This window comes from Staurois parvus, unplaced genomic scaffold (assembly GCF_062004578.1).
Source record: "Staurois parvus isolate SC_StPar_1 unplaced genomic scaffold, SC_StPar_1.0 ptg000734l, whole genome shotgun sequence".
In the NCBI taxonomy this organism is placed as follows: Eukaryota; Metazoa; Chordata; class Amphibia; order Anura; family Ranidae; genus Staurois; species Staurois parvus.
This window is the reverse complement of record NW_028318530.1, coordinates 1,562,654-1,569,632: the sequence shown is the minus strand read 5'-3', so window position 1 is coordinate 1,569,632 and position 6,979 is coordinate 1,562,654.

Sequence of the window (6,979 nt, the reverse complement as noted above, 5' to 3'; positions counted from 1 at the left end):
GAAGGTTTAGAACCTCTACAAAGTTTTTGGCCCTGAAAACGAAAGTAAGGGTAAATCCTAAATTTTATGGTTGTCATGAGAGCAAAAGCTGTGGAGAAATCCTACAATGAGGTCATGTGTTTTGGTAACAACTGTCTTAGATGGACATTTCCCTCAGGAGATTCCTCTCACTTCTTGTGGCATCTTCATGAAAGGAGGTGGAGGGAAATCTTTTTAGCATAACACTGACAGCAAAAATAACTTGATAAAGGGTTATAAACATTACCTATTCTACCTAACACAAAATGTTTTGCTTTGAAAGCTGAACTCCAGGGAAAACAAAAATCCTTTATTGCAGTGGGGCTTCCCCTGCACTGGAAAGGTAAAAACTGGATTATATCTAGAGGAACAGAAAAAGCACTTTTACTTTACCCGATCCTCCACTCCCGCAGGCTCTCTCAGTGCTGCTAGACTGGTCTCTGCACTCTCTTCTTCCCTGTGCAGTCACAGGTCCTCGAATGTCATCAAGTATAAGTTCCTGCACTGGATATGATGATATGAAGAGACAGTCCACCATCAAAGCACAGAGGAGCAGAGATGCTTTTTATGGTCCCCCAAACATTACTGAGCATCTAACTCTTGCAGTGCAGGGGGAGCCTCACTCCAAGGGAAGATATTTTTCCCTGGCTTTAACACTTCAAAGGAAAAGGTGGAATTATTGAAATCAAAAAAACTCACTAATCCAAGACACACAATAATCTCGACTCCACATTGGGTATTAAGGGAAAGGTTCATTCTTTTGAGGTCCACCTGTAATAACTAAACACCTGTAATAATATTAAAACAAACACTATATATACAGTCAGGTCCATAAATATTGGGACATCGACACAATTCTAACATTTTTGGCTCTATACACCACCACAATGGATTTGAAATGAAACAAACAAGATGTGTTTTAACTGCAGACTGTCAGCTTTAATTTGAGGGTATTTACATCCAAATCAGGTGAACGGTGTAGGAATTACAACAGTTTGCATATGTGCCTCCCACTTGTTAAGGGACCAAAAGTAATGGGACAATTGGCTTCTCAGCTGTTCCATGGCCAGGTGTGTGTTATTCCCTCATTATCCCAATTACAATGAGCAGATAAAAGGTCCAGAGTTCATTTCAAGTGTGCTATTTGCATTTGGAATCTGTTGCTGTCAACTCTCAAGATGAGATCCAAAGAGCTGTCACTATCAGTGAAGCAAGCCATCATTAGGCTGAAAAAACAAAACAAACCCATCAGAGAGATAGCAAAAACATTAGGCGTGGCCAAAACAACAGTTTGGAACATTCTTAAAAAGAAAGAACGCACCAGTGAGCTCAGCAACACCAAAAGACCCGGAAGACCACGGAAAACAACTGTGGTGGATGACCGAAGAATTATTTTCCTGGTGAAGAAAACACCCTTCACAGCAGTTGGCCAGATCAAGAACACTCTCCAGGAGGTAGGTGTATGTGTGTCAAAGTCAACAATCAAGAGAAGACTTCACCAGAGTGAATACAGAGGGTTCACCACAAGATGGAAACCATTGGTGAGCCTCAAAAACAGGAAGGCCAGATTAGAGTTTGCCAAATGAGATCTAAAAAAGCCTTCACAGTTCTGGAACAACATCCTATGGACAGATGAGACCAAGATCAACTTGTACCAGAGTGATGGGAAGAGAAGAGTATGGAGAAGGAAAGGAACTGCTCATGATCCTAAGCATACCACCTCATCAGTGAAGCATGGTGGTGGTAGTGTCATGGCGTGGGCATGTATGGCTGCCAATGGAACTGCTTCTCTTGTATTTATTGATGATGTGACTGCTGACAAAAGCAGCAGGATGAATTCTGAAGTGTTTCGGGCAATATTATCTGCTCATATTCAGCCAAATGCTTCAGAACTCATTGGACACCGCTTCACAGTGCAGATGGACAATGACCCAAAGCATACTGCAAAAGCAACCAAAGAGTTTTTTAAGGGAAAGAAGTGGAATGTTATGCAATGGCCAAGTCAATCACCTGACCTGAATCCGATTGAGCATGCATTTCAGTTGCTGAAGACAAAACTGAAGGGAAAATGCCCCAAGAACAAGCAGGAACTGAAGACAATTGCAGTAGAGGCCTGGCAGAGCATCACGAGGGAAGAAACCCAGCGCCTGGTGATGTCTATGCGTTCCAAACTTTAGGCTGTAATTGAGTGTAAAGGATTTGCAACCAAGTATTAAAAGGTGAAAGTTTGATTTATGATTATTATTCTGTCCCATTACTTTTGGTCCCTTAACAAGTGGGAGGCACATATGCAAACTGTTGTAATTCCTACACCGTTCACCTGATTTTGATGTAAATACCCTCAAATTAAAGCTGACAGTCTGCAGTTAAAGCACATCTTGTTTGTTTCATTTCAAATCCATTGTGGTGGTGTATAGAGCCAAAAATGTTAGACTTGTGTCGATGTCCCAATATTTATGGACCTGACTGTATATAAATATATACAAGATCTCACAGAAGTGAGTACACCCCTCACATTTTTGTGAAAATTTTATTCTACCTTTTCATGTGACAACACTGAAGATATGACACTTTTCTACAATGTAAAGTAGTGAGTGTACAGCTTGTATAACAGTGTAAATTCGTTGTCCCCTCAAAATAACTCAACACACAGCCATTAATGTCTAAACCGCTGGCAACAAAAGTGAGTACACCCCTAAGTGAAAATGTCCAAATTGGGCCCAATTACCCATTTTCCCTCCCTGGTGTCATGTGACTCATTAGTGTTACAAGGTCTCGGGTGTGAATGGGGAGCAGGTGTGTGTAATTTGGTGTTATCGCTCTCACTCTCTCAGACTGGTCACTGGAAGTTCAACATGGCACCTCATGGCAAAGAACTCTCTGAGGATCTGAAAAAAAGAATTGTTGCTCTACATAAAGATGGCCTAGGCTATAAGAAGTTTGCCAAGACCCTGAAACTGAGCTGCAGTATGGTGGCCTACCACGCGACCCCTCTTTCCCATGACTGCACTGCACCCCGGGCACCTGCAGAACCCTTGTCCCTGTCCTTCACCCAGTGGGAGCTGCTCAGGAGATCAGATCTGTGGGAGCTGCTGGGAGACAAGCTGTCACCTAACACAGAAGATGGACCACTGTGTTTACAAGTGAAAGTGGTGAGCAGGGAGCAGAGGGTCTGAGCCAGAGTTACTTTCCAAAAGTATCGGGACACCCCTCCAAATCACTGGATTCAGATGTTCCAATCACCTCCATGGCCACAGGTGTATAAAATCAAGCACCTAGGCATACAGACTGCTTCTACAAACATTTGTGAAACAATGGGTCACTCTCAGGAGCTCAGTGAATTCAAGCGTGGTACCATGATAGGTTGCAACCTGTGCAATAAGTCCATCCGTGACATTTCCTTGCTACTAAATATTCCACGGTCAACTGTTAGTGGTATTGTAACAAAGTGGAAGCAACTGGGAACAACAGCAAATATATATATACACACACATATCAGGACTTCTGTATCTAATTTAAAAATTAAAAAAATGTATATATTTTCAGTTTACTAATTCTTATATATGGTGGCTGCATTTGTTTTCTGCTTATAGTTTGGTTTTTCCACCCGCTGATCTGGCCAGTGACACACTTCCTGTCTTAGGGTGTCTCCACTCTATGAAGGAGCAAGAGAGACACCCTTGGACAGCAGCATTGCCTGGAGGAAGTTGTGTCAGATGGACTAGTAGACTTTACATAACTGACTAAAAACTAAAGCCAAACTCCAGGTAACACTTTTTAAATCAGTTACAATAACATTTTTTTTCCTTTTCAGATAAAGGATTTAGGTTAATAAAAAAAAGCTGATTATTAGAAGCACCCATGAGTGTTAATGGTCTGTCTCAACCCTCTGCCATTTTTGCGGCACAGCTCCTATCCTTAAGGGCTCGTTCACACTTGGCTGTTTTACCAACGCTTGCCAAACGCCCCTATAGCGTTTGGCAAGCGTTGGTCCGGCATTTGCGGAGCGTTTTTTAATGCTCGGCAAACGCTCCGCAAACGCCGCATGCGCGGTTTAGTGGCGGTTGCTAGGCGTTTGCCGAGCGTTAATAACGCCCCACAAACGCCTATAATACAGTTTGAGTGGTGTTACCGCTCCGCAAACGCCCCGCAACAGCACCGCAAACGCCGGCCGGGCATTTGCGGAGCGGCACCATAGACGAGAATAGGAGGCCTCAAAGCCTCCTGACTCGACCAGAGACGTCTGTTTTGCCGCAACGCGACGCAAACGCTCCCGTTAGAACAGCACCATATGTAATGTGCAGATTTGGCAGAGGCGTTTGGGAAGCGGTAAAAACGCTTCCCAAACGCCTCTCTGCTGCCTGCACACAACGCTAGTGTGAACGTAGCCTTACAGTCAAGGAAACTGCCATCTTAGCCTGTCTTTGATCTGCAGTTACCATGTGATCAGTTATGGCACCAGGCGTTTAATGACTTGTCAGTTTGTTTGACAACAGAATCAGTGTGACAGTTATCATTCCGGGCGTACATTGAATATAACTGTTTTGGGAAAGAGTTAAATCGTCGGCTTCCATTCCTCTTGGAAGTTGACAAATAAAAGAAGGATCAACAGGTAAAAAAAACTGCCACGCTTTTACCGCCCATCAACCACTACCCCCATATCCCACAGTGTACACATACAAGGCTTTGCAGATGGAGCAGAAATTATACCCAGTTGCTTTTGACTGGTGTAGCACCAACAGAACGTGGCCAGGAACACACCTCTTGTATTAGAGGCCCCCACTCTGGATGAAGGAGCACAGGGGGCACAGCAGACAGCAGCATTGTCAGTCTCGGGGGAAGGGGAGTGTTAAAAGTACTACCAGATTTGAATACACAAACAAATTAAAGGAAAACTTCAGCTCACACTATATAGGCAGTTACAGCAAACAGTTTTGTTCCTTTTGAGATAAAGGTTTTAAATAAATAAATGCTGACCATTGTAAGCACCTCTATCAGTGGTAAATAGTTTGTCACACCCCTGTAAACTGCTACTTCTACAGGAGAGCTTGTTCTTTTGAAAAACAACAGACTTACTGGCTGGATCACCAGATGAAAATAAAGGAAAGAAAACCAAAAAAAGAAAACTAATGTAGCCATCACATTTAAGAATTGGTAAGCTGCAATATAATAAATATTTTTTTGGATGTAATACTGCTTTAAGCTAGGTTCACACCTATACATGTTTGATCCATTTCTGCATTGTGTTTTGCACCTGCGTTTTTGCCCTGTTTTTGATGCGTCTTGTGTTTTTTTTCTTGTTGCTAGGCAGATTTAAAACACAAAACGTAACAAAAAGGAGGTAAAAAAGCATCAAAAACGCATCAAAAATGCACTACATCCTTTTCTACAGCATTTCCATTGAAGTCTATAGAAGCAAAAACACAACTTTTCGTGTTCAAAAAACGCCCAAACCATTTCCAAAAAACCACACCGGGTAAAAACTCGGAGATGTGAACCTGTCTGATAGGAAATCATGTTAAATAGACTGTAGTGCATTTCTGCAAAACGCTGCGGAAACCGCTTAGGTGCAAACCTAGGGTTAATGCTAGTGGCAGTCTGCTTTCTATAAATTATTTTGGGGGGGACCTGGCTCCCCACATGGACTATGTGAAGGAGAAGGAACACCTTGTGGCAGGGGCGGACTGACAACTCATGGGGCCCCGGGCAATAGGGGATCATGGGGATCCTGTGTCCTTGACCAAACTCAAAAAAGCCTATGAAAAAGGTACCAGGGGCATCTCATGGGGCCCCCTACTGACCCTGGGCCCTCGGGCGGTGCCCTCATTTCCAAATGGTCAGTCCGCCCCTGCCCTGTGCATGGTTTGTTATAGGAGCTCAGCCTGTTCCCTCTGTAATCTGTTATTATGAAGGAGGTGAAGCTCTGCTGACTTCTATCACACGTAAGCAGAAAGCCAGGTTGTCACCACATTCAGTTACATAATATATTCCCTTGAAAAGTAAAGAATCACTGTACAGAGTAGCCATGCTCCAATCAGCTTCCACAGCAGAAACCTTCACCCAATCACCAGCCTCCCTCATTTAAAGGGTTAATTCGCCTTTACAAAAACACTGCCTGTGCAGGTAAGGGGCATCTGTAACTAAAAACAAACTGCAGCTCTGAACACGTTAAAGTACAACTAAAGGCAAAACTTTTTTTTTCTTAGTTATGGACTGATTGGAGAGGATTAGAACCCGTCAGTTTTTTATTGCTGTCTTCGCCCCCATTGGTGAGATTCATCCTATTTATCCTGTTTATCATTATCACTGAACGTGAAAGAAAAATCACACATTTTGGGTTGTCCCCTGAAAAGTAACAAAGGGGAAATATTTCAATGGGGACACTAGTTCTGGCCACCTGGGGGTCCCCAAGGGATTCTCTTGATTTGCAGGGATTTCCTCTCACTTCCTGTTTTGGCTATGGGACAGGAAGTGAAGGAAAATTTCCACAATGGGACACAGATGATGAAAAAAAAAACTGACAGGCGTTATAAGAGTCCCTTACACTTTCCAAAATGAAACAAGAAAGTTTTGCCCACCGTTCTGTTTTAAAAGATCCCTTGCTATCAATATAGGCCATTTAAATATTTCTTAAAGCCTGATTGAAAAAGTCCCAAAGATGGCATAGGAATGCCTTGTTGCTAGGATGTTGCTAAGACACTCCCAGCCATTACTTCTCAACCCAAAGGGATGAGCTCCCAAACCCCTCCAGGGGTGATCCCTATCTCTTGTCTCAGAGCCACTCAGTGACATAGGAGAGTGACATAAGAGAGAGAAGACATACTAGTGGGGGGTTGAATTGAAATCCTAGCAACGATTCAGGGCGATGCTGTCTGGGAGTTTTCTGGCCAGGCTGTGGGAGATTCATAAATGGCTACCACCTATAGGAAGGGCATTATTCAACTTCAGTCAAAGCTGCCCC